Below are 27,644 nucleotides of genomic sequence, written 5' to 3'. Positions count from 1 at the left end.
AGAGGAGATAATAATAAACTTCAAAGACTACAACTACACTTATCATGTAATGCAGTTTCAAACCAGTATTGAAAAAAACAGTTTCACTGTACAGATGATTACGTAAGAAATCCTGGAATCAGTTTAAGGGCCAGATGATAATTACACAAAGCTCTGGTGCACATTAAGGGCTTTCTTTAACATGGTTTTGTAGAAATTCTTTTGAGAAAAAAATTGCAGACTTCTACCATTCCTTCTCAAGTTTCAGCACTATGGACAGCTACATTGAAATCCAAAGTAAATGTAGAGCAGATTCATAGCCCTACTGGCATGGAAAACACCAGCCACTGCTGGGCTCAATGGACCAAAAATCCAAAATGATATAATAGCAATTCATGCAGTCTTCTAAGAAAAATGTTTAGCTACACATACATTGTATCAGCAAATGTTGTGCTTTTGAGTTTTTAGATTGCTTTTGAAACAAAAAAAATCTGCCAAATTTTTGTGTGTTCTTTTAGCAGCTCTTCATGACTTATAGTAATTTTTCTAAAGTATCTGAAGTATCATGTATAATCACACTGGTAACTTCACAGCTTTAGTAGAATCTCTGTTTGATTTAAAACGAATCATAAATGACAAATGATGCTTTGTTTCCCTAGACCTCACAACCCCTGAAGATGCCTGCCATAGATGTGGGCAAAACATCAGGAGATAATGTTTCTGCAACATGGCCATGCAGCCCAGAAAACTCACAGCAACCCAGTTTGTTCCCCTTGCCAAATGATATTCATATGTTTTTTCTCCAACACATTCTTCCTAACATAGTGTTGTAGTATGAATAGAATACGGCAGCAGTTTAATCTCACTAGTCTTCCCAGAATTTTTCCATGGTTGTGGTTATTAAATCTAGAGCTAATGGGCTATTTGGTTAATCCAGAAGTTCAAAGGTGTTGATTCCATTGTTTTGTAATCCCAAAGATTGCAGTCCTAGTTCCATATGTATGTATTTGTGACTTCTCTGATGGTTACTTGATGAATTTCTTAGGGGTTTCTTCGTTAAACAATACTTAAAGCTTGTTTGCCATTGTCCTCCTCTGAAACCAAACCTACAGCACTTGGTATTCCTTGGTAATCCACTTTCCAAATATTAATCAGACTTAGCTTCCAAGAACAGATAAGATCTGGTGCCTTCAAGGTATTTAGGCCCTAGACAGACTTACCTCTTAATTAGTCCCATGACAATGGGACTTTTTCTAGTGTATAGAATTCCAACGTATTTCTCCACTTCAGAAAAGAGCATGATTTTATTCTATAGGCTTGGAGGTCATTAAATTCTCGATAAGTCTTCTGTGCTCTAAGGAAACTTAATTTGCTTTCTAATTAGACCATATCAGTACAGGGTCCCCAGGTGTTTTGGCCTACATGTACTATATGTACACATATGGCTCTAACACATGAGATTTGCTGTTACTTTAAATGGAGTACTCCAAATTCTAAAAAACAATGCATATACAGAGTTGTACTCGTGCTCCAAAGGGTTTCCAACAAGAGGATAATCTTAAGCCTTCGTACAGGCCCAAACTCTCTGCTAAGTGAAGTGAAGAATGCATCCATGTTTATGTTAATAGCAGTCAATGCCAGAATGCATTCTAAGTAGACAGTCTTTGAAAAGATTTTTATCCTGAAAAAGGCTAATAACTGAGTTTACTGCTTTATTGGGATGATAGTGCTGTGGTTTTGGGGTTTTAAGATGTGGGTTTATCTTTTCACTTTTTGTCTGACTTAATTATGTGGGGAGGGGAGGAAAGAAAAAGAAAGAAGGGGAGAGAGAAAAAGAAGGAAAGAGGAAGAAAGAGAAAGGAACAAAAGAAAGAAAGAAAAGGGGAGGCGTATAAGGGAAAGCAAGGGAAGATGAAAAGAAAGAAAGAAAAATAAAGGAGAAAGTGTATGAAGGAAACTGAGGGAGGAAGGAAAGATCCACAAAGACAGCCTATCCACCACTGCCATGGAGTGCTGCCATGGAGACATTGTGAGATAGGCCTTCTCAGAGCTGTAGATGGGAGGAAGGAGGGAGGCTGCTGCCCCTCCAACATCTGGGCAATGCTGGGTAATGGTATATACACTAGTTTGATATAATTTTTAGTGTCAAAGTTCCATCCTATAGGATTGGGGATTTATAGTTGGCAAGATCCACGTAGGTACTCTTCCCTGAATTCCAGCATTAGATCTTTATGACAGTCAATTAGAAGGAATTACATAATAGTAAGTAAAGTTTGGCAATGAAATCAATAATATTAAGGTCTCCCCTTTGGCCCTTTTCAAAAGGGGGCTGGATGGGTATCTGCTAGATATGCCTCAACTGGAGATCCAGCATCGAGCAGATGGTTGGACTAGCAAGCCTATGAGACCCAACTGTGTAATTCTATGAAGGTTTTGTTTTCCCTTCAGATCTTATAAATCTTACAGCTTTTAAGTGCCTCAAAAATACTCCTAGACTTTCACACTTTCATCTCCAGATTGCTGGCACATATATAATGCAAAACTTCCTCTGGCTTGTTTAATTAATAAGATCTGTACTGATAACCTTTGCTTTGACAGATTACGTACTGTTTTGCGGCAAACAGAATTTGCATTCCAACCATTGTGTGCAGTGACTATGTTGCAATGAACACAGGGCTGCCTTTTCTTAGCTGGGGGTCAGAGAAACATCAAGCTAGTTTAAACCCCTCCTCTGATTCAGAAAGAAAGCCCTTTCAACTTTAACAATGTTAACTTCTTTGAAAGAAGGGGTCATTTTCCAATGATAAAAGCAGTATTAAGGCTAGAGACATTGCTGACCTCAGCTTCTAAATTTCATTACTTTCTGTTGCTGTCTTCAACAGAGTTAATGTTGAAGGGTATGTAGGTATGCAATCTGTGGATATCTATGCCTGCAAAACTGAAGCCTTCCTCAGATACATACACGGGAATCCTGTAACACCTTTGAGACTTAATTGGGGGGAAAAGAAATTTCTAGTAAAATAATCCATGCTTCATCAGATGTATGCTAAGAATTTTCCTTTTCTTAATAAGTTCTAAAGGTGCTACAGGTTTACAATTTATCTTCTTTGTGTTGAAACAACATAACACTGCTATGACTTTGAATATACTGTATTTTCCATTTATTCTTTGTCATTTCCACTTGTGGACAGTGGTCTTCTGATAAAGAGAGCCTCTGTTGCTCATCGTAGCTCTGAGATTAAATTCTCACAGCAGCATTTTTGGACAGCACAGGCTATCTCCATCAAAAGGCTGCCATGGAGGAAGTGGAACTAGTAGCAAAGGTCCATTTTAACAAACCGTACTCATTGGGAATTCTCAGTTGCGACATAGGTTGATTGGTGTACACGGTTAATAAGGTTAACAACAGCCGACTGATTAGATACATAGTTGGATAAAATTTACAACAGTTAAAGCTGCTTGATGCTGCACATGATGGCTAGGAACATAGGTTAAAAACTACAAAGGTGCAGGCATGTTTCAGCCTTTGTCTAAAACTGGGAGTTGTCTAATCCTGGCTTTGGACCATAATAAAATTTGTTGTTGATTGCATGCATAAACTGTATCCTCTAAAAATTGAAAGAATAGTTGGAAATATTTGGAAAATGGTAAACAAATGTATTTTCAAAGAATCAGGTAACCTTGACAATCTTAATAGGAATATTCACAGTTTGGGACTTATTCTATACAAAATTTTCACTTTTTTAAACCAAAAAGTAGCATTTCCTGCTCAGAAAATATAATTTTGATAAGCCCCCCAGCTGCGAATACTCTCACATAGCAACAAGTAAACTGCTGGAATTCTCTCCTTTGAGAAAGAAATTAGCAAGGACTTGGATCTCTATGCATAGCATCCCCAGAACAATGGCTTCAATTGACATCCTCTGCTAAAGCCTGTGGCCCAAACCTTGAAATGAAGGCACCAGATTTATGTTTAATGTCTTCATTCATTTGTGGTATTCATATTCTATTTCCATCTGATATATCTTCTGGAAGGGTGAAGCCTACCTACTAAAACCATAGACAAGAATAATGCTTTTGCTACAGCACTAAATGAATAGTTCCCTAATCGTTCAAGGGCATTGTTAATTCAGACAAGCATGTAAATAATTTAGACACTCCAAATCTAAAACAAACAAAAAGATTATTATGTGTTCCTACCTTCCGAATTTCACCCAGAAGGTAGAGATCAGTAGCAGATAATATTCAGTTGGAGGAGGACTGACATCATGCATAGCAGTGGTTCTCAACCTGTGGGTCCCCAGATGTTTTGGCCTTCAACTCCCAGAAATCCTAACAACTGGTAAACTGGCTGGGATTTCTGGGAGTTGTAGGCCAAAACACCTGGGGACCCACAGGTTAAGATCCACTGGTGTATAGGGACAATCATGTCCATTTTGTATCTCTTCCAACCCAAAGAGTTTGAAGTTGTTGCTCAGGAAGCATTTGCATCCAGGGGGCACCAGATAATGAAAGTGTTTTTTTAAAAAGAAAAGGTTAGTGATACAGTAATCTAGCTTTATCCATGGGAAAACTTAATGCTATTTCAACCATCCACAGTCAACTAGGGTCTGAAAACGTTATGTAGTCTTCCATCACCAGGTTTGTTCTCTATAGTTTCAATTACCCACAGTCAACCACAGTCCAAAAATATTACTGGTATAGAGTTCAGTACTATCTGCAGTTTTGGACATTTGGGGGTAGAGGGGCTACTGCATAACACACATTTAAAATATATGGGGAAGTCTATTGGTTTTTTCTGAACAATACAATGGCCACATTGATGAAACAGAGGCTTTCCTCAAGCTCCATGTGCTGCCACCCAAATCTTCTCTAAAGCACCAGGGACCATCTGAAACACATTGGGATGGTACAGGAGGAAGAAAAAGAAGGGAAAATGTTGTTCAATGAACTGATGTCTGCTGAACAATGCTGGAGGCGAAGCTGTAAATTTATTTGGTGAAAAGGTTTGTTCATTTTATTAAAATTTAAATGCAGGGTTATAATTTTCATAACTTCACTCCATTCCAAATATATATGCTATCTGATACAGCCCTTCCCTCCAGCACATAACAGGAAAGTTCCCATAGGAAATTATTATTATTGGCACAAAACGGCAATTTAGTATCCTTCACATTTGGGAAATATGAGCTTTTTCAAAGATGAGAATAAAATATGCTCTCGATTATTCCAGTGACATCTTTCACAATCGTCTATAGGAAAACTAAATGGCTAAGAATTAATCTTACTGTTTTGTATATAGATTGGCATCCTGTTGGTTCCTCCCAATTAGAGTAAATCCATTTAATCAATTATTCATGGGTATATCCTATTGATTCAATGGGTATACTCTTGTGAAAACTAAAGAGAATTTTGGTCACAATGAGTTATAAACTAGAAGTTTTGCTAGCAAATTGTGAAAACAGCTTTTTCCCCCCTGAGATTATTCAGACAAATAACACAACTCTTATGATAAAATTTAGCTGTACTTTACATTAATAGTTAAGAATCAGATCACTTGACAGCACTTTTTAAAAGTTACTTTTTATTGACTATTCAGCAATGTCAACATGAGATACCACTAGCAGATATTTGAAAATTGAAATTGCAACCTAATGCACATTTACACAGCTTGACATAATGCCCAATTACATGAAACCCATTTCCACCATCAGTAAATTGCAGTACTCATGTCATTGGCAGGATGGCCTTTCTCAGAGCAGGCCATGTGTAAAATAAAACAAGAATATCCAAACCTAATCTCAACTGCCTTAACTGGAATTTCTTTCCAGCAGTGATTCTATGGCCCAGCATCCCCAATATTTTAACTTTATTTATATATCTGTATCTATATCTATATATCTATATATCTATATATAGATAGATAGATAGATAGATAGATAGATAGATAGATAAAAAAAATTCGGCCTAGGACAAAACAACAAAACTACACATCCCAGAAACACTAAACTTGGCAACACAACCCCTCATCCATGCCTCTACGTTCATACAACAAAAAGAAAAGAAAAATAAAGTCCTAATTAGAGGGAGAGGAATAATTGTTTTTTATCCAATTGCTGCCAGTTAGAAGGCTAAACTGTGCCCACTTGGTCTACTAGCAACCTACTCAGCCCAGGGAACAGGCACAGTTAGGCCTCAGGCCTCTTCCACACTGCCTATAAGATACAGATTATCTGATTTTAACTGGATTATATGGCAGTGTAGACTCAAGGCCCTTCCACACAGCTATATTACCCACTTATAATCTTATATTATCTGCTTTGAACTGGATTATCTTGAGTCCACACTGGCAGATAATTCACTTCAGTGTGCATTTTATACAGCCGTGTAGAAGGGGCCTCATATAATCCAGTTCTAAACAGATAATATAAGATTATAAATATACAGTAGAGTCTCACTTATCCAACATAAACAGGCCGGCAGAACGCTGGATAATATGTTGGATAATAAGAAGGGATTCAGGAAAAGCCAATTAAACATCAAATTAAGTAATGATTATACAAATTAAGCATCAAACATCATGTTATACAACAAATTTGATAGAAAAAGGAGTTCAATGCTCAGTAGTGCTATGTTGTAATTACTGTATACAAATTTAGCACCAAAATATCACAATGAATTAAAAACATTGACTACAAAAACATTGACTACTAAAAGGCAGACTGCGTTGGATAATCCAGAACACTGGATAAGTGAATGTTGGATAAGTGAGATTCTAGTGTAATATGAAATAATTACTGTGGTAATCCAGTCTAACCCAATTCTGCCATGGAGGACACAATCCAAGCACGCCCAACAGATGGCCACCCAGCCTCTCAATAATAATAATAATAATAAGAATAAGAATAAGAATAAGGAGAAGGAGAAGGAGAAGGAGAAGGAGAAGGAGAAGGAGAAGGAGAAGGAGAAGGAGAAGGAGAAGGAGAAGGAGGGGAGGAAGAATATCATACAATCATAAGGTTAGGAGACACCCCTAAGGATCATCCAGTTCAACTTCCTTCTACCATGCAGGATGACACAAACCAAGCACTCCTGACAGATGGCCATCCAAGATCTGCACAGTAATAATACAAATCGAATCATAGAATCAGACAGTTAGGAGATACCCCTAAAGGCCATCCAGTCCAACCCAATTCTGCCATTGGACGATACAATCCAAGCACTCCCAACAGATGGCCAACCAGCCTCTCAATAAGAATAAGAATAAGAATATCATACAATCCTAAGGTTAGCAGATACCCCTAAGGATCATCCAGTTCAACTTCCTTATATCATGCAGGAGGACACAATTCAAGCACTCCTAACAGATGGCCATCCAATATCTGCACAATAATAATAAACATCGAATCATAGCATCAGACAGTTAGGAGACACCCCTAAAGGCCATCCAGTCCAACCCAATTCTGCCATGCAGGACACAATCCAAGCACTCCCAACAGATGGCCACCTAGCCTCTCAATACTAATACTACTACTAATAATAATAACAACATCATCACCATACAATCCTAAGGTTTGGAGTGACCCCTAAGGATCATCCAGATCAACTTCCTTCTATCATGCAGGAGGACACAATCCAAGCACTCCTGACAGATGGCCATCCAGCCTCTACAGAATAATGATGATGAAGATGATGATGATGATGATGATAATAATAATAATAATAATAATAATAATAATAGAAGCATAGAATCCAAGAGTTTGAAGAGACCCCTAAGGGCCATCCAGCCCAACCCCTTTCTACTATGCAGCAAGACACAATCCAAGCATTCACAACACATGTACAACGTATAAATACTATACAATACTACACAGGGACATAGACCCCCTCTACCCTCACCACTTTCACAATACACAAACAACCAAATGCATACTAAACATAAAGATAACCATACAACAGACATTCAATACCACCACTACCTCAACAAGTTCTCACCAACACCACCAGACAACGCCACAGCAACGCGTGGCCGGGCACAGCTACCGTGTTTCCCCAAAAATAAGACAGTGTCTTATATTAATTTTTGCTCCCAAAGATGTGGTAGGTCTTATTTTCAGGGGATGTCTTATTTTTCCATGAAGAAGAATTCACATTTATTGTTGTACAGTAATTATCATCACAAACCAGCATAACCAGACAAACTGTGAATCCTATCAAGAATTTCTTGTTACCACCAATATTTCCATGTACAACACTTTATGGAACGTACATTTACCGATCCTGCATGCTCTGGTGTTCTGTTCGGCGGGCATGCTTCCAAACAAAAACTTTGCTAGGTCTTACTTTTGGGGGAGGCCTTATTTTTAGCAATTCAGCAAAACCTCTACTAGGTCTTATTTTCTGGGGATGTCTTATTTTAGGGGAAACAGGGTAGTATATATATATATATATATATAGAGAGAGAGAGAGAGAGAGAGAGAGATCTTTCCAAATCCATAAACATGATTTCCAGAGGCCATGGATCATCATGCCCCATATTAGTAATTTAGAGTATCCTCTCTGTTCTTTTTTCTTCAGCTCTGAGAGGGCCCCAAAATGTCCTCATGGTAACTTGGCTCTCTTTGTGGCTCTTTCCTTCCTTCCTCCCTTCCCCTCAACTACGTCACCTTTATTTTTCAGTGGCATCACAGAGGGCCACTTCACCTAGCAACAAACAGACATATATATATATATATATAAATTGCAGTGACATGAACACCGATTTGCTGAGGAGTGGATGTGCGTTCACCAATGAATAAAAATGAGTTAACACAATCTACAAACTATCTACAGACCCACTAAGATAATTCAAAAAATGCTATGGTCAGCAAAGGATAAGAGGGATCCTCTAACCCAGGGGTCCCCAAACTTTTTAAGCAGAGGGCCGGTCCACAATCCTTAAGACTGTTGAGGGGCCGAATTATCATTTGAAAAAAAATACAAACAAATTCCTATGCATACTGCACACATGTCTTATTTGTAGTGCAACAACAACAATAACGAAAGAACAATACAATATTTAAAAATGAAAACAATTTTAACCAACATAAACCTATTAGGATTTCAATGGAAAGTGTGGGCCTGCTACTGGCCAATGAGATAGTCAAGTTAATTAGGATTGTTGTTGTTGTTGTTGTTGTTGTGTGCCTTCAAGTCATGTCAGATTTTGGCCAAGCCTAAGTCTAAAATTAATTATTTATTTACTGCATTTATTTACTACATTTATATCCCACCCTTCTCACCCCGAAGGGGACTCAGAGCAGCTTTATGTACATACAATATATTATATTATTAGCATAACACAATATTAGCATTATATATTACTATATTGAACTATACCACTATACTATTATATAATATGTAATATATAACATATAATTAATATTATTATATGGTATTATTATTAGTATTATATTGTATAACATAAGATTATTATCAATATTATATGTATATACAATATATTATATTATTAAAACTGATATAAAAATATATTATAAAACTGAGGGCGGGGGCCAGGTAAATGACATTGGAGGGCCGCATCCGGCCCCCGGGCCTTAGTTTGGGGACCCCTGCTCTAACCACTACAGGAGTCTATCACATACTGTGTAGCTGTGATCAAGTCTACATAGGGACCACCAAAAGCAGCAGCCAGCCATGAATCAATGAACATGAAAGGCACTACAGAGTAATTCAGTCAGAAAAAACAGCAATACCAGAACACATGATAAACCAAGATGGGCACAAAATATTATTTGAAAACACAGAAATTCTGGACCACTCTGAGAACCACTTTGTAAGACTACACAGAGAAGCCACTGAAAGCCACAAGCATATGGACAAGCCCACGGAGGGGCAAGCCTTTTTATTGTAATGTCAATCTCTTAATTGATTTTACAAGGTCATCTTTCAACTCAAAGCAATGTTTGTCTTGCAGTAACTCCTAGAACAGTGTAACAACCCAAGAAGAGGGAGAAATCTGTCCAGTCATAAAAACTACTATAAAACAGTCAAGACTTCAACGGCAGTGACAAGGCCTCTGCCTATTGGCTTTTCCCCATACAACCATGGCCTTCAAGCGCTGATTTAAAACTCCTGTCCTGAATGTTTGGTTAACTCTCACACAGGCACACACATCACTTCAGGTTTATAAATAATCCCAACTATTATATATATGTTAAATACAACACTGGAAATAACACAGGTCTCCTACAAATACAAAACAGTGGCCAAGCTGAGACAAGTTTCCCCATAAGACAACCTTTTATATGCCACCCTTGCAGAAATAACTCAAGAGTTCGACGCTTCATACAAATCATTGCACAAGCTAAATATTATTGGTCTGTGATGCCTGATGGTTTCCATGCTAATGCAGATAGGTGAGTGCAATCCAGGTTTTAGTGTGGACCTGAAAGGGCTTATCTGTGGTGCTGAGCCCTAGTCCAAAAAGACCATCTCCAGATATTAGCCTGCCTGGTCTCTAAGATCTTCAGAGGAAGGCTTTCTCTCTCTCTTGCCATCAGGACAGGCTCACTTGTTGAATTCCCAGACTAGGCTAGTTCTCTCCCTGCTTGTCTTTCATCAGAAGGCAAATATATATTTTATCTACGTCAACTTTTAATGCATAAGATGGGGAAGGGGAAGCTTTTATGATCTTTTAACTTTTGCATGTTGTTGATTATTTTTAAATGTATATGATACTATTTTAAAATTGTTTTAAATGGTGTGGAAAATGTTTTTAATTTAATATTTCCAAAAGTTGCCTTGGATGGGTCTCACTTTGAGAGAGATTCATCATATAAATTAGATATATAAATAGGTTTGGTACCCTGGAATGTTCCTAAAACATTTAAACTAAACCTCAACACTCTTTATTCCAAATAGCTGGGATACCAAAGCTGTTATTGTCACTCAGCAATCTGCCTTTCAACTGAAAGATACTTTGGAAACCCTGGTCAGAAGTAGGACCACTTTCATTCTATGCGGATTTTTTTTCACAAGAAAAGATAACATATTAGGGCACTCAAGGCCTAACACCCCAAACATTGCTACCAGCAATTTCCACAGAAGCAAATTCTTCAGACATTTCTGAATGATATTCCAGTACCTTGAGGCAAAGTATCCCATTTTTCATGAGAAAAATAATAGTCCAAACAGAGCATCAGAGGATAAAACATATTTTTTTATGTTACACAATGCATTTCTTGCTCCCCAAATCAACCCAAAGTCACATAAGGTAGCTGAGAATGCTAAAATATGGATTAAAAACAAAATGTTTAAAGCATGGATGGAATATTGGTTTTTTACCCCACATATTTTGTTGTACACATATGCATGGAATTTTTCAGAAATGTACATGAGGCAGAAATTGGGCTCAAAACTGAAGGATCCAATGTGTTGGATTATGAGGAGGGAGATTTAGATCAAAAATTGATCTTGATTTAACTGAAACTGATTTTCAATCACAGTCTTTTTTCAAGAGGAAACATGTTGTGGCTTGCTCTTAGGAAGCCAGGGTAACAGAACTAAATGGTAAATAGATGTGAGCCCAACGAGATGTGATTTCCCATAGAACAGTAGCCCTCTCACAAAATAGTTCTCTTTTGATTTTTCTCTGTTCCTGAAAGAGAGTATTCATACTTCGACCTTGTTTTCACCTCTAACTCTTTGCCTAGGGAAGTAGCTCTGCAGTATTCAAACCATCTCAGATCAAGTATTTGATCACTACTCCACGCCACCCCCATGCCATATTTATTTCTAACATCTTCTGATCATATTATTTGGTATGAGCTTTTCATTTTTTTATAATCACATTGGCTCATTATTCCAACTTGTCTGATCATTGCCTTTTCTGCCATCTCCCCCTTCAAACTTCTCTACAACTGTAACTAAATAATAGGTAATCGAATCTATAGCTCCCTACTAACTGAAATATTTGTTCTGTTTGCAGAATAAACCATGCAACCCAGCATTTTTATTATGGAGGTGGCGGCACCCATTCCCCTACAAGTAAACCCTGAGTAAATGCTTCAACACATGCCTTATGTTTGCTTGTACCAATATGATGCCACTAATCTTTGACTTAAATCCCAAATTCATGCTGTAATTTGGAAATCCAAAAGTTTACATCCTCAGTGTCCTGCTGCTTACTGATTAAACTTTACTCTTAATTTATGCCCCAAAGTCTAAAATGATATAAGAACACAATGAGACTGGGTTTTTTTTGTTTGCAATTACAAACTCTGAGACTGCAGAAGAGATGGAAAGAGTATGAAGGAAATTTTCATAGTTAATGTAAACCTGTCCAAACGAATGTGAATTTAAAAAACAAACACTGTGAAGCAACTAAGTATGAAGAAAACTAATCTGTCAGTTTTTCAACATATTTCTATGTACATATTAAAAACATGGCTTTTGTCTGCACACCATCACTGACAGATACAATGTCTACAACTTGTCTATTTATATACATTAAACATTACAGGAAAAAAGTGGTAAATCAATAGTTAACTTGCTAGACGTCTTATGTTTATCTGGGCAGAGCTTGGACTTTTTATTTTTATTTACTTATTTAAAAGTCAACAAATAAATATAATAAAGTAAAATAAAAATTCCCATCCTGTATCATCTATGATCCACTGCGCCAGTGTGATTGTTACCATCACATCAAATTTTTATCAGGGGATGGTAGCGTGTGCTTCTGCTCTTCTGGTTTTCATTTTTAGAAAGCTATTTCCTGATGCAATTGCAGCTAATGTGATGGGGTCACTATGGTCAATTAGACTGAGGCCAGTGCTACCTGCCACCCTTACAAATTAGAATTCTGCCTTCAAGCCGCTTTTTCAAGCAACCCACTCTCAAATCTTCAAGAATATGAAATATATACAAAGACAATCTTTGCCAAGGGCCAAGATTTTCTCAAAATTTTTCCCTAAACTTTTTAAAATATTCCATAGATATCACAGAGTGCATTCAAAAGACATGAAGCAAAAAATAGAAAGAGTGGGCATTCCTTCTGGCCCAGTGGCTTTTCAAGTGCATCCTATAGCACTGTGAGACAGAGAGACACCCTATCGAATGGCTTTCTTTGAGAATGCCAGCACTTGTATACCGGTATATCCAATCAGAAACACAAGGAGATAGAGTTAAAGGTATTACAGAGGATTGTTGGACCGAGCTCCCGTCTGTTGCTAGTTCTGTGAGCAGAGTGTTTAGCTGATGTTTCCCTGCAGTTTTTGAATCCTGAACCAGACACCCATTTGAAGCTTACTCCTTATTGCATTTTGCCTTAGTTTTATTCTTTCTTTCATTCCTTAACTTAAACAATTTTTATGACTATATCTGATTTCCGCTTTAATCTTTTCGCAGCTTCTGTCAGATACACACACACACACACACACAAACCACCAAAACATCTGTCTACACATTCCTGATCTCTGCCATCTTTTTCTTTTCCTGGTATTCTTGAACATTAAGCTACTGGACTCAACTCACTTCCTGGTGATATGGAACAGGTAACAAACTTTGATAGTGAGCCTAAGCAATTCCTGCCCTGCTCATGTCAGTCATTCAATCTCTCCCGCTCTCAATCTCAACATCTCTCTTTCTCTGCTCCCCACTCCTGAGCTCGTGCTAGTGACCCCTTCTGTTCTGTTCTCCCATATTATACCATTTCCAAACCTAGTCAGCATGACCTAACCTATCCTATTTTGATGTCTGGCCAGGATAGCAAAGGATGCCCTGTTTCCCAAGTCTAGGGGCACAATACCTACAGTCTATTAAATTATTTTAGCATGTTATGCAAGACAAGCTCCTCGCTACATCTGAGGAAGTAAAAGTACAATAATCAATAAAATGGTTAACTATCTGGTGACCTTTCATACCACTCAAAATCCACTGCCTGAATCAACTGCTTCATCCTATCTTACAGTAAAGTCATCTCTGCTTGCCTCTGCCCAAAGTTGTTCTATCTTGCTGTCCTGTATCTGGGATATCATGATAATCTCTGTTGCTCTCCTCTGTTCCTGCTCATTTGCCAGTGCGACATCAAATTCTTTCCAGGTCTGACAGATACTATAATCCTATCACCATGTTACACCCAAGGCAGGGTCCAGTCCTACTTGTTCTGATGGTCCTTTCAAATACAGTTTTAAAAAAAATCAGGGGAGGCATAATTTGAATCTCCACATCTATGCTAGCTTCTCCCACTTCATGTGTCATCAACGTGGCTGGCCACCCACACAGTATTGCTTGACTTTATCAGCACGTGACAACCATCTCTGATGTCTCTTTAGGATCTCTCTGTAAGGAGCTGGCTACTCTTACCCCTGCCACCTTCACCCCATTGCTTTCCATTGGACCAGAAATACCTAGCTGTGAACCTGTTTCACATCACACCAGAAGAATCCAAGCTGCCTTCCATTCTGAGCTGCTAAAGGAACAATCACACCAAATGGAATGCTCTAAAATGTTTTGACGTGTGTCTTGTAGCTGCATGTTTTTATTCATGCCAAAATTCAAAATGAACTGCCAGCTGGAAAGCACATTCTTAAACTGCAGATATGGGAAAGCCAACTCAATCTGCCATGAAGAACAACATAGATGAAGGTGGAAATCTGCTAAATTGGGCTGCACCCTCTACTGTTGTGGCAGGAAGAGTTGTGAGATGCCAGAAAATATACACACCCCTGCCAACCGCTTCACTTTTTGAAGTTGCAAAAACAGGACATACACACAATAAAGAAATCTCAAGGAATTCCCTCTGGAATCACACAGGGGGAAGGAAGGTGAGTGACAAGTAGGGAGTATCCAATCCTGAACATAACAAGACACCAGTACATACACGCATGCAAGCATTTCATTTGTCAAAACAATGCAATGAGTGAAAAGTAGATCCCATTCTAACATCAAAGCATTTCCTGTATCATCTACCCTTAATTTAATTTGACACATCTTCTCTGACAAGCTGGCTGAAAATAATGCTTAGTTTTCCTGGTTTAGGGCAGTTAAGTAGATATGTGTGTATTCGGAGGAGGAAAAAAGCGGTTAGCCTATGAGGATTAGTGGGAGGAGTTCATCCTTGCTGAGTCCTCTTGGGGAGATAGGGCAGAATATAAATGAAGTTGTTTATTTATTTATATTTATTTGATATGGACAAGCAAAATACAGGACTTTAGGATTTCAATAAACCCCCTCCAGACACAAAGACATTCTTTCCTTCCGTAACTAGAAGACACATCTTGTGCTTTTGCTAGTTTCAGTCCCACCCCATTCTAGGGTACTTTTTTAATCCCTTGTGCCAGCAGGACTGATGACCTGAAGGTTCGGTTGCTGGCCTGAAGGTAACTGATTCAAATCCCACCCGGGGAGAGCATGGATGCGCTCCCTTTATTAGCTCCAGCTCCATGCGGGGACATGAGAGAAGCCTCCCACAAGGATGGTAAAAACATCAAAACATCCAGGCGTCCCCTGGGCAACATCGTTGCTGACGGCCAATTCTCTCACACCAGAAGCGACTTGCAGTTTCTCAATTTGTTCCTGACATAAAAAAACAGCTAAGATTCCTGCCCATGCTCACCTCTTTCCGCTGTTTATTCACATACTGCTGCCCATTTCAGTAACAGCTCACTGTGCCCCATGTGAGATGCTACTGTGCTGTTGTCCACTTTTCCATAAGAGAAAGGATACTGTGAGGACTTGCTCTTGCATTTCACTAACTCAGGCCCTTTCCACACAACTGTATAAAATCCACATTGAACTAGATTATATGGCAGTGTGGACTCAGTGTGGAAGGGCCCTCACTCAGAGAGAAAGTATACAATGTGACCACCTTCTGATATTGCCTGTTTAAGGGGGAAAGACTAGTCATTATGACCTCGCTGTGATGTGGCCAATTTGAAGGAGAAAACCTGGTTATTATGACCTCTCGCTGATGTGATCTACCCTGAAGGAGAGTAGCCACTGTGAACTCACGTTGATGCTGCTTGTCCAAAAGAGAGAAATTTGCCACTGTAATCTTGTCTTCATGCTGCCTGCCTAAGTTGAGAGACACTGTTATGGCCAAGTGATTCTGATCACTTTCCTAAAGGAGGGAGACTGGCCATGGCAAACCTGGTCTGATGCTGCTTGCCTGAAAGGGAAAGGCTAGACATTGCAACCTTGTACTGATCCTACCCCCTGAAGAAGAGATATTCATCACAATGATGTTCTGATGCTTTTTAACCGAAGATGTGTGACAGCCATTGTAAATTCATGTGGAGGCTGCTCACTTGAAGGAAACTCACACAATGGTCATTATGTTACCAATCACATTCACAAGGAAGTTGTCTGCAATCTAAACCAGACAGATATTTTCTTAATCTTCTTCAATACTCTCTCGCCTTTAAAGACAGATTTTACTCCCCACCTCCTACAGTCAGCAGAATAGCACCAATGCCCATCAATTCCTTTTAGAAAAGAGAACGGTAGTCAACTCAATTTCTGTGCTATTTGTCAGTCATTTCCCTGTGGTATGTCTATCTGTTCTTTGTCAATCACTTATGTAATGAATGAATAGCAGCAATTCTTGTTTGGATATGAGAAATGACCAGGCAGTCAACATGAGAAAGTTTAAAGATCTAAGGAAAAATAAAGCTATTTAGAAAATGAAGGTTAAAAGTACAACTCTGAAACAAAATGAAATGTCTACATGCAGTGGTCCTGAACACAGTCCATAATAATAATAATAATTTTATTTCTTATCCGCCTCTCCTCATGGCTTGAGGCAGATTACATTGCTAAAAACACACAATCATCTAAAAAGATTATATAAAATGCACATATTAAAACAAATTTCTACAAAAATACTTAGAACAAAGATTAAACATACACAAATTTATAATTCGTAATTAAAACTGGCTGGGTAGGCCTGCCAGAAGAGATAGGTCTTCAAATGTGTTTCCGGCAGGTCGTTCCACAGTTTTGGGACAGCCAGTGAAAAGGTCCTCAGGATGATAGTTGCCACTCGGGTTCTGGTTGGTTGGAGTAGCTGACCCCCAGAGGACCTAAGTGTTCAGGTAGATTGTATGGGAGAAGGCAATCCTGTAGACAACCTGGTCCCAAAACATGTAGGGCTTTAAAGATAAAAACCAACACTATGTACTCTACCTGGAAACAAATTGGCAGCCAATGGAGTGACTTTAGTATGGATGTAATATGTTCACTCCTGGATGTTCCTATACTCAGTCTGGCTATGTCCTGGTTACAAGAACATCCAAGAGTGAACATATGTACTGTAGATTTCTGGATGCTTGGTGCCTACATTTTGCAAAATCAGGCCAACCTCTTCTGGGACACATTCATGGCTGAAGAACTACATTTTCTTGGTAGGAAGGGTAACAATCCACGTTTTTAGCAGTCATATTAAATATCACCATGGATACCACAACCTACCATGGAATTAGATCTGTGGTACTTAATTCGTTTACAGTGATGGGCCCCTTGGAAAATTTATTAAAGGCTATGGACGATCCTTCTTCCTCAAGACTAATACACATGAACACAGGCACAAGAATATTTACATATTGTTTTTATTGCACTAGACTGAAAAAAATACTACAAAGAACACTTTAAAATACCAGGTTTTGCCTTGAATTCACTATGATTAATTCAAAGCAAGAGGAAGGTGATCAAATATAGCATTCATTAGTTCTGTGCTTGAATTATGGACTCCCTGGTGCTAATCCATGACGCCCCTGCAGCCATGGACCTTAGGTTAAGAAACCTTTCATTAGAAAAATCTTACAGGAGCTTAAGTCATCTACTAAATTACAGTATGCCAAATCCTATTATATTCTTTGGACTGATTTATAACCCCCCATCCCCCCCGCCATTAACATCACATCTAGTAAACATCCCAAATACTAATGAAATGCATTTCCAGTCTCACCTATTTTGTTAAGCTGAGCCTATTTTTAAAAGGCATCATTCATTGAGTTTAGCATTGTGGGAAAGAGGCTGCCCTGCATCATGGCTTCAAATGCTTTCCTTGGGAAAAAAAGGCCTTGGCAACTCTCCCTAACATGCAAGTTTCAATTTCCCTTTTTAGTTTAAAAGAATATATATACAGAAAGAGGGATACACACCTTTTAGATCAAGATCACATCTTCAGAGCTCTCAGTTCAAGGAATTCAGCTCAATTCTCTAGAACAAAAAAAAAACAAATTCTGAAAAATGTGGCAGGTTCATAACACTTTAAATTAAATTACAGATCCATATTTATGGCGCTGTTAAAAAACAAAAGTACCTTGGATATGTCCCATTAATGATAGCAAACAATATTCAAAAAGGAAAATCTATAGTTTAATGACACTTAACTCCTGCTTCTTGGGAGCAGGAATTAAATGTGCATTTAAATCTCATCGGGTGAATTAAAAGAGACTTGGAAAGAGCCATGGCCCAGATTTTGTCTGGGTTTGGGTTAAATTACCAACATTTTACATCACTTCTGCTGATTCTAGTGCTACTGTTGTTCAATGAAAAGGACCAAAAGAAATGTACACATGCATGAAAAGTTGTATGGATCTGTTTCATTCCTGGGCTGTTACACCTGAGCTTTTTCCATGCCCATTTCTACTCCACCCCGCAATTCAGTTCCCTCTGTTTCAGCTGTGAACTCCTCTTCCACTAGTATTAAAATGAGCAATGTTCAGATGAACAATCCACATAGAGAAGCTGACGAATAAGTTGAAAATAAACCCTGATAATGGAAGGGAGTCCCCCACCATAACCAAGGAAGGAAGCTAATCTGGAAGGGGAAGGGACAAGCCAGAGCAAGTTATGGGGAAACACAGCTCTCTCCTCCAACACAGAAGAACATCTGGAGTGCAGAGGAGAAACACAGAAAGCTGTCTCGTAACCTCTACTACCTTGAATCAGTTATCTTACAATGCCTAACAGCAACTCTAGGCTACTGATATTCAATGTAACTTCGAACTTCATTCAAACTTCTTTACAATAGCATCATGCTATAGTACAAGAGAAAAATCCAAACTGACCTAAATCAGATGCTTCTAAACATTTATTATAGCAGTAACCTGATTCAAACATCAGAGCAAACTCTCAGTTTCCAAGTATAACAGTCAAAATTGGGCCAGAGTCAAAATAGCCAATTTAACGTGGCCACTTTCACAAGCTACCAGCAGACCATTGTTTTAGTGGCTTAATGGGGAAAGAAGCCATACAAGTACAGAACAAGATGGGTTGATAAGAATTTGTTCTTAAATTGAATTTGTATGTCGGAACAGGTACATTTTTAAGTGTAACTCCAGCCAAATCTATCGATCTGTTAGCTTTGGGTAGCATAAGGAAGGGTTGATGCCTCTGTAGTGTTTGTTTTGATGTCTGTGTCCCTATTCAGAAGATTTCACCTCACTTTCTGTCCCTGTGACACTTGGATTTTGAAAAGTATGGCTTGTTGTAGAAACAAAGATTGGTGATAATGCTTCAGTGAAAGCATCTTTTCCCTGTGATAACTCTTGCAGGAGTGAATGTCTCTTCTGAGGGGTAGATTTCTCTCACGTCCTATTGCCTCACTCCTGTTCTTAATTATGAGTCATTTGTAAGTCATATGTTTGTAACTCAGGGACTGCCTGTATACTAAAATTTACCCACTGTATGAGAGGCAACATCTCCATATTGCTTAATCATAATGAGTACATACCCCCTTTCTTTTCCCACTGCACTGCAGCCCTTCAGCATAATGCTGGAAACACAAAGCTAGGTCAGCTTGCCTGGAGGAAAAGAGAGACACTCAGAGTTTTAATTGGCTCCCTGACAATTAAAAGATAGGGTTCCCAGAAACACAGTGTACAACACTGCACACTCCATTCTCTTCCAACCAAAGAACATTTTAACTGAGAAAGTCAGACATACAGACAGAGTGTGTAGTGGGAAAACATGAAGGTAAATTCATCTACATACGTTTCATAACAATTAATGAGGGTGAATACCTACAGTATTAAGGTCTTTTCAGTAAGTACCACTCCTCTCTTTTAGTGCTCTCAGCACAGCATGAAAGGCAAGCAGGTAACTCAATGTCACAGAAACATAAAGTTGGGAGAAACCACAAGGGCCATCCTGTCCAACTCCCTGCTCTGTAAGAATATGCAATCAAAGCACTGTCCAAAATAATGCAGATGCTCATGGAAAACCAACAAGAAACACATGCCTGAATTGTTACTGCTGAATTATTTTGGCTTCTCAGTGAAACTAGAATTTCAAAGATATGAAATTAAACATATGTCACTGCTTGTCTTTTCCTTGTCGCTCTTTGTGGAATCTCTGATGATTCCTCACCTCTGGCACCAACTCTCCCACCAAAATCCAAGGCGTGTGGTGATACGAAAAGCATGCCCTTTCTTTCCAAGTATATGTTTGCTTCTAAACAAGATTCACCCTCCCTGCCAGCCTTGTTCATCAGTAGATCTATAAGCTTTAGAAGATGCAAATCTACTCATTAACTCAATTAACGAGAATCTTTCTAGTAATCTCCCAAGTCAGATAAGGTCAAACCCTTTGTGTATATATATGAAGCAGATGATCTTTCTGTCACAAAGATGAACTTAAGATGTTTTCCTTTTTAGACAAGGCTAGAGGCTAAACATTCCCATGAAAGAGAATGCTAAACAAATATGAATACATTAGTCTTCTCAGTAGGCACCCAATCCCCTGATAATTTGGGATTGTCACCTTTTTTTCTCTTGGGTCTTACACCTTTATTTCCATAAAACTAGACACTAATCATGGAATCATCTGCATACCCACACCATCACTTCCTCCAGTTTTGCCCCCTCCCAGGAGCATCTCTGCAACAGACTGGACCTTTAAACTGACCATCCATCAGCTGTTCTTCTTCCCACCATGGGAATCTTCTCCTTCTGTCAGTGTCACTCTAATCCTTGTGTTGATCCTAGCTGGCACGGTTTCCCAGCCAATCAGGAGGAGTCTGAATATCTCCCAGAACTGCATAAATGCCTTGTGTTTTATTGTGTATTTATGCTTGTACATTCTGAAGCACTTTGTGGGTACTTGATTCCCTTTTGGCCAAATTGTGTAGCTTTGCCTTCAAGCCGGAGTGCTTGTTCTCTGTCCTGGCTGGTCTGGTTTAGCAAAAGCTCACCAAGCATGGATCTTCTTATCTGTGGTCTTAGCTGAAATCACTATGAGCCACTTTGAGTCCCCTTTGGGGAGATAAAGTGGAGTATAAATAAATATAATGATAATGATAATGATAATTTGATTTGTGTTCCGGCATGGGAGGGGTTCAGACTGGATAGGACTTGTGCTTTCTTCCAATTCTATGATTCATAAATAGTGATAGGGTAATGATATAAGGTGTTGATAATCTGAAAATCTGATTTTCTAGTTTTGCTTTTTTCATTATCTACTTTCTGTTGTATTACCTTTATTACTTTATAACTTTTCTTTTTTTAAAAAAAAAAGCGAGCTCTGAAATGCATTTCAGGATTATAAACACTAGAGACAGTATTTCATTGCCTCTTCAACCAGGTATTTGGGATCTTTTCCAGCTTTGCTATTTGGGAGCAGACACGGCTTCCATAAATACGCTTGTAAGAGGCAGAGAAGCCATAAACACACTGGAATACAAAAGAAAATCATGACCACCCTCTGTGAATATCCTGTCTTTAAACTATGGGTACACTCAGTGGAGATAGGTAAAACTATTTTGCCAAATCATCCATCAAAGCTAAAGTCCATTTAAATGCTCTTGAATGGTGAGAATTCATAACCAAAGATCATACAAGCTTGCAATGTTCTATTAAGGGATGAAGTTTTCACTGACAAAATCACAAGATACATCCCATATAAGCTATCAATCATATGCCATCCGTCACATTTTATCCTCCTACTAAGCAAACTCCACCAATCATGCAGCAAAAATAAATCAGGTGGTAATGGTTGGAAGTTATATTGTGGAAAGAAAAAGAGGGGTATAAACATAATCATCATCATTATCATCATCTCCACCACCACATATGTCTTATTTGCTAGACGTTAGTGGTATTCTTCTGAATAGATAAGTATATTTAGGATTCCATGCACCAAGAAAGCTAAAAATTGAAAGAATTTTAGTATTACAGGCTCAAGTTAAAAACCATATATATAGTTGTTAAATGGAGACAGAAAGTAACAGGATCCAGAAATATGCAAATCACGGCCCTTTTTCCTAAAATTTGAAAGGACTGGGCAAGTGAAACAGTTCTTTCTGTTCTTTATAGTGGTGGATATGCATACATGAATAAATCTGACTTTTGCCTACCAAAAGTCAGTATCCCTGAATTCAAAACTCTGAGAAGATTACTTTTATTACTGTACATATATCAAAATGAATCTTCTCAATGAAAGGTTTGAACCCACATTCCTTTTTTCCTCCCTTTTCCTGCCTCCAATGTTATTTCAGAGACAGCTTTATTCCAAGGAAACAAAATGTTACACAAAAAGCTGAAGCTCACATTATCTGGAGAAGGGGGCAGGTATTCTTCTGGTCTACCAGCATCCAGACTATCATCCACTGGATGACAGTCCAAAAGCGATTTCTAAATTACCATTCAATTCATGCATAATTTGCTTTTTGTTTTTCAGCAGCCAGGTCCCATTTAGCTCCTAAGGCCTTCAAAAGATGACAGCCAGCCAATTGTTTTGATATGTGCAAGGAAAGCATGCAAATTCATGCCTTCGCCAAATAAATGAAGTGAAGCCTTTGCGGCGTGGATCAGCTAGCTCAGTCTATTTGGCAAACATCCTCTAAAAGCAGACATTCAGCACAACCAGGGATACACTACTGGGTATGTGTGTAGAGTAGACCAGGACTAGAAAACAATTTAATAAGAACCTTAAGCAAGTAACTTTTTGACATCTCTAGAGACTTTTTTGAATTCACACTTCTGCAATGCTTATAGAGCATTTTGAGAAAAATAATTACACATAGAGCAATGCACACATTTTAAAATGTGAATAACTAAAATGCATACAACTGAAAAATATGTACTAGAAGGCTGTTTCAAAAGCAAACAGTTAATTGTCATTCATTGTTGTTATGCTTTCAAGTCAACACTGACTTACTATAAAACTATTCCAGGATCTTCTTGATGAGCTTTATAAGCATGTATAATTTGCCTTCCTCTAAGGTAGAGAGACTGTGACTTGCTGAAGGTCTCCATAATTGAGCAGGGATTGAAATTCTGATCTCTCCAAGTCCTGGTGCAACACTCAAATCACTGTACCATTCTTCGGAGCCGATCTGCAGCTGGCCGCTGTGTTGCCTAACACTGCCTACCTGTTTGACTCGTGACAGCGAGCTTTCTTCCCGAGGCGGCTCTCCATCTGGGACTGGGACGGGCTGTTTCCGAAGCCATTAACACCCAATTATCAGTGCTAGCTACTTCAAAGGCTCAAAGGCTGCAGATACTTCTACTTCTGCTGCTGCTGTTGTTAGAGACCTTCCCCCCTGGAGGCCTTCTTGTTATTGCAGCTGCTATTCACCATCCGCTGGGGTTTCCTACATTGCCTATCCTCCTAAAGGACACAGGAAGCAGCGCTGTGGAGTGTACCATCTTGCTCCTTGGGACTTGCCTGGGCTTGGCCGACCTCTCCATCTGCCCCTGCCCTGTTGGAATCAACAGCTAGGGCCAGTGCCGCGTGACGAAGGGTTTTCCTGTACCTGACACCATCAAGCCTTTTCTTTTTCTTTTTTCTTTCTTTCTTTTTTATTTTATTTTATTTTATTTTATTTTTATTTTTATTTTTTATTTAGAGAGTTTAATTTTACTGGTTGAGACTGAATCAATGAGGAAGTTCTAGATAGGAATAGCTTGGATCATTTCTTCAGTGCTGCAGCCTGCCATCTATTTTATTTTATTTCTTTTTATTTTATTATTATTATTATTATTATTAATTTTTTTTCCCTCTTTTTCTTTTGAGTGTGTATATGTGTGTGTGTGTATTATAGATAGGAGTGAGAAAGTTTTTATCTAATTTCAGGGAGACTCTGATAGGAAGTAGGTTTGAGAACCTGGTACTTAGGTCATAGGAAGTGATCACATAGGATTCGAGAGTTCTTGAGTTTTATTGATTGGTAAATTGATGGTCCCAGAATGTGAATGAAGGTATGTGTATGTTGAGCTGAAAGAGATAGTAGAAACGAGGGGTAATTTTGAAAGATTAGAGAGGTATATTATAGGAAGGTTTTTGAAAGGTAATAGGAATGAGTTGGCAGGAAACATCGAGGGAAAACGAACTCTTTTTCCTATGTGATCTACTGGGAAAATCGTTCAGTACTGTTTTACAACAGTTGGAGACACTGAACAAGAAAATTGACCATCTTTTCAAAGGAATTTCCCTAATGGTGAAGAATCCTTCTCCTATAGACATTATACAAACTGTACCAACCAGCTTTATTAATATTAATGAGGAATTAAATGCTCTGGAAAGCCAGGGAAGAAAAAAGCTAGAGGAGCAGAAGGAAGGCAATAGGTCAGGCTTGGAAGGGGCCAGGGATGGGGTGGAGTCTTTATCTGGGGAAGAGAGTCAGAGTCAGGGGAGGGACGGCCGGAAGGAAACTAATAGAGTCTCTCAGAGGACAAACAACACGCTGTCCCCAGAACTGTTTGGACACTCCCTGGACACTTACTGCAATTCCCAACATCTGTTGCGAACTAATAAGGTGGCAGTGGAAGTGCAAGACTCACTATTGAACAGAGGAAGATGGACATCTAAGCGAGCGGTCCGGACATCTCTCTCACAAATTCTATCTTTAAGCTGGTCGAAAGTGAAGATCAAGACTATCGACTGGCTTCGTAGAGACTATCAGTCCTGGAGCCGCTCCATTTGTCTTCTCATTGGATTGGAAGACAGAACACTGATGGAGGAATTGTTTTTGTATAGGCCCAAACTTCAACAGTGGGGCATTACTCTCAGGAGGGTACTAGTAGACCCATTGATTCGCCCCCTGGACATCAGGCGGAATCTTGGTAGACAAGATCCCCCAGGTTTAGGCCATGTCTATGTTACCTCTCAGTCCCGTTCTCAGACATCATTAGTGCCTAGCCCCCTTCCCACGCTAGATGATGATCTGTTAGATGACTCCTTTCCTCCTACACCAGCGGAGATAGGCCCCTCCTTTAAACAACCAAGTATTGCTGATGATTTTCTATCTCAGGACAGCTGACTATCCCCTTCAATGGGCAACCTCAATCAGTCATCTCTCCAGGGGGGAGAGGGTTTCCACGGGCAGGGTCTCATTGAGGTGGTTTGGGGGAGAAGGAAGAACGGTCACTTTCGACCCAGGGAGAAGCGCAACAGAGTTTTTGCGACCCTGGAGAGGAATAGGTGTGGTAGTCTTCAGGACAGACCTCCCAGCCTTAAGGTCCTGCTTTTGAACGCCAGATCCGTCAACGGTAAAACAGCTGTTATCCAGGATTTGATCCTGGATGAGGGGGCGGATCTGGCATGCATCACCGAGACGTGGCTGGACGAGCAGGGTGGTGTGAATCTCACTCAGCTGTGCCCACCAGGTTTCGGGGTGCATCAGCAGGCCAGGGCTGGGGGGCGGGGAGGAGGAGTCGCGGTGATCTTTCGGCAGTCCATCGCCCTGATCAGATGCGCCGTTCCGCAGTCTTCGAGGTTTGAGTGTGTCTTCCTGAAGGTGGGAGCCCGAGACAGCTTGGGGATTCTGCTGGTGTACCGTCCACCCCGCGACCCAGCAGTCTCTCTGTCCGAGCTAGCAGAAGTGGTCTCCAATTCGGCCCTGGTCTCCCAACAACTCATAGTTTTGGGGGACTTTAATATTCATGCCGAGACCTCTTTGACAGGTGCAGCTCAGGATTTCATGGTTGCCATGACGACCATGGGGCTGACTCAAGTTATATCTGGGCCCACACATCAGGCGGGACACACGCTGGACCTCGTCTTCATTGTGGACGGTGGGACAGTCAGAGTGGAAGAGCAAAATATTCTTCCATTGTCATGGTCTGACCATCATCTGATCTGTTTGAGTTTCGCTGTGTCTTCTAACCTCCGCAGGGGTGGTGGACCCATTAAGATGGTCCGCCCCAGGAGGCTGATGGATCCGGATGGACTCCTGAGGTCTCTTGGGGATCTTCCTGTTCTGGAGACTGGCGATCCTGTCGATGTCCTGGCTGATCGCTATAATAGTGAGCTGACAAGGGCACTTGACACGATCGCTCCCGAACGTCCTCTTTCGCTGCGTAGAGTCATGTCGACTCCTTGGTTCACTGAGGAGCTGGCTGTGATGAAGCGTGCGAGGAGGGGACTAGAGTGCATCTGGAGGAAATCTCGGGATGTGTCTGACCAAACACGGGCTAAAGCCGCTATTAAGGCTTACTCCGTGGCTCTGCGAGCAGCCAGGAAAGCTTTCACGACTGCCCGCATAGCGTCTGCGGCCAACAGGCCATCGGAGTTGTTCCGAGTTGTTGGGGAGCTCCTGCGGCCTCCTGAGACCCAGGGGCTTCCTGATGACTTGGCAACTAGGTGCAGCGATTTTGCGCACCACTTTGCAGGCAAAGTTGCTCAGATACGCCATGAGTTGGACTCCAGCTTAATTGTAGTTCCAGCGGAGGTAACCGAGGCACCTGTCTGTCCGATTTTGTGGGATTCTTTCCGGCTTGTTCTTCCGGATGACGTGGAGGGGATTCTTGGGTCTGTGAGGGCGACCACTTGTGCTCTGGATCCTTGTCCCTCTTGGCTGGTTAAGCAGGCCAAAGAGGGGTTGTTGGATTGGTTTGTGGCTATAATAAATGCCTCCCTGGGTCAGGGGTCATTTCCATCTTGTTTTAAGCAAGCGGTGGTAAAACCGTTACTAAAAAAGACCTCGCTAGACCCATCTGTATGTAACAACTACAGACCAATTTCCAACCTCCCGTTTTTGGGCAAGGTTCTGGAGCGGGTGGTGGCCACGCAGCTCCAGGAGTTCCTCGATGACACTGATTTTCTGGACCGCTCGCAGTCTGGCTTCAGGCCTGGGTACAGCACTGAGACGGCTTTGGTCGCCTTGGTGGATGACCTCCGCAGGGAACTGGACAGGGGGAGTGTGACCCTGCTGGTTCTCCTGGACATCTCTGCGGCTTTCGATACCATCGACCATGGTATCCTTCTGGGGAGGCTCTCCGGGATGGGACTCGGTGGCACTGTTTTGCAGTGGCTCCAGTCCTTCCTGGAGGGCCGTTCCCAGATGGTGAAGCTGGGGGATACCTGCTCGGACCCCTGGCCTTTGACCTGTGGGGTCCCGCAAGGGTCTATTTTATCCCCCATGCTTTTTAACATCTACATGAAACCGCTGGGAGAGGTCATCCGGAGTTTTGGAGGGTGTTGCCATCTCTACGCAGATGACACACAAATCCACTACTCGTTTCCACCTGACTCCAAGGAAGCTCCTTGGGTGCTGAACCAGTGCCTGGCCGCTGTGGCGGACTGGATGAGGAGGAACAAGCTGAGGATCAATCCTGACAAGACAGAGGCCCTCCTGGTCAGTCGCTCGTCGGATCGGGGTATTGGGTGGCAACCTGTGCTGGACGGGGTTGCACTCCCCCTGAAATCACAGGTCCGCAGTTTGG

General features: G+C 40.3%; 1 protein-coding gene across 13 annotated transcripts in view; it reads right to left on the bottom strand.

Annotated features, from left to right (window-relative positions):
* Nucleotides 1-27,644, bottom strand: part of plcb4 (phospholipase C beta 4) — a 263,855-nt gene that overhangs the window by 203,263 nt on the left and 32,948 nt on the right. For 9 of the 13 annotated variants that reach the window (XM_062957576.1, XM_008116150.3, XM_016996121.2 and 6 more), the window contains exon 2: nt 18,138-18,195. The exons of 1 other annotated variant lie outside the window; for it this stretch is intronic. The gene's annotated coding sequence lies outside the window, so the exon portion shown is untranslated. Of the gene's footprint in view, nt 1-18,137; nt 18,196-19,714; nt 19,785-27,644 lie in introns of all 13 variants that reach the window. 3 more of the 13 variants (XM_062957597.1, XM_062957562.1, XM_016996112.2) reach the window with 1 other exon arrangement.

This window comes from Anolis carolinensis, chromosome 1, assembly GCF_035594765.1.
Source record: "Anolis carolinensis isolate JA03-04 chromosome 1, rAnoCar3.1.pri, whole genome shotgun sequence".
In the NCBI taxonomy this organism is placed as follows: domain Eukaryota; kingdom Metazoa; phylum Chordata; class Lepidosauria; order Squamata; family Dactyloidae; genus Anolis; species Anolis carolinensis.
The sequence above is the reverse complement of the archived record's forward strand: the minus strand, read 5'-3'. Positions and strand labels throughout refer to the sequence as shown.